We start from the raw sequence: 1,426 nt of genomic DNA, 5'->3' as shown, positions 1-1,426 counted from the left end.
CAACCCTAGCCAGCATGCCCAGTGGTTCGGAATAATGGCAGTTAAGAGTCCAGAAACCCCTGGAGGGCCACAGGTTAGCCATTCATGGTGTAGACCAGGCTTCCTCAAACTCGGCCCTCCAGATGTTTTGAGACTATAATTCCCATCATCCCTGACCACTGGTTCTGCTAGCTAGGGATCATGGGAGTAGTAGGCCAAAAACATCTGGAGGGCCGAGTTTGAGGAAGCCTGGTGTAGACAGTGCTGAGTTAGCAGGACCAAAAGTCTGGCTTGGTGTTAGGCAGCTTCCTATATTATTTCCTAATCATTTCTGATTTATCCAATGAATCTTCCATTCTCTTTAATGTCCTGTCACTTGTTCCATCCAGTTTCCAGTGCTCAGTTCCTTAGTATCTTATCAGTATTTAAAATATCATTCTTCAGTTATTTCCCCCTCTTTACACATGTAGGCCTTTTTAATGCAACTCTATGTGTTAGGCCAGGCAACACTCATTCCCAAACCATCCAAATATTTCTTGAGTGTTCATCGGCTGAATCCCTCTAGTGCAGGTGTAGTTAAACTGTATTTGATGGGCCAATGATCAGGGATGATAGGAACTACAGTCCAACAACATCTGGAATGCCATAGTTTAGCCACCTCTAGTTGCTATGCCTCTAGTTCCCCAGGTCTCACTCTTCTTAAATAATTTTGCCGTACAGCATGGTAAAATCTACTCATGCATTATTCTTTAGTTCTAGTCTCCCTTGACAAACTGGAACATTTCTTCTTTCTTCATACTCTTGCTATATATTTCAGTATTAATTCTTTTAAATGATCTCCTTCCCTTTGCCTGCAGTCTCTCCTATCCCAAGATCTGGGCTCATTCCTTATAGATGAATGTCTCTGATCAATTTAGAATGAATCATAACTCAGCTCTGCTGAAATCCATGGGGCCAGTTAGGCCTCCTCAATGGGCTTTCCTGTTCTTATTTTGACCTCCCTAACTTTGCCTCACTCATTACAAGGAGGATAATTTATCTTGCTAGGCTGACCACACCTTCAGTCTCTCCATCTCTCCCCTTTGCCTCCAGCACAGACTTGTACATTTGTTCATGGGTATGTCCTTGCTATCTTTCTTTCATTTGCTCCAACACTTTCGTCGTTCTCTACTATTCCCTAACCACAGCAATGTCTTTAAAATGGCCATTTCCTTTCCAGACTTCAAAGTTTTGCAGACTTTTTTTTTTTGCAACTCCCTCTTTATTTCACAGAGCTCCTGCCAACGACAATTTTACTATATATACAATTCTACTTTATTATCTTTGCAGAACTCTATACAATTGCAACTGATGCACATGGCGAGGTAATAATGCAGTTAGGCTATCCTGGGTTGACACAACTCCCCTCAGGGCAATTTGACCATCTACATAGGCCAGGGGTGGCTAG

The sequence above is a fragment of the Podarcis bocagei genome, assembly GCF_964188305.1.
Source record: "Podarcis bocagei genome assembly, chromosome: 8".
Lineage (NCBI taxonomy): Eukaryota > Metazoa > Chordata > Lepidosauria > Squamata > Lacertidae > Podarcis > Podarcis bocagei.
The sequence above is the reverse complement of the archived record's forward strand: the minus strand, read 5'-3'. Positions refer to the sequence as shown.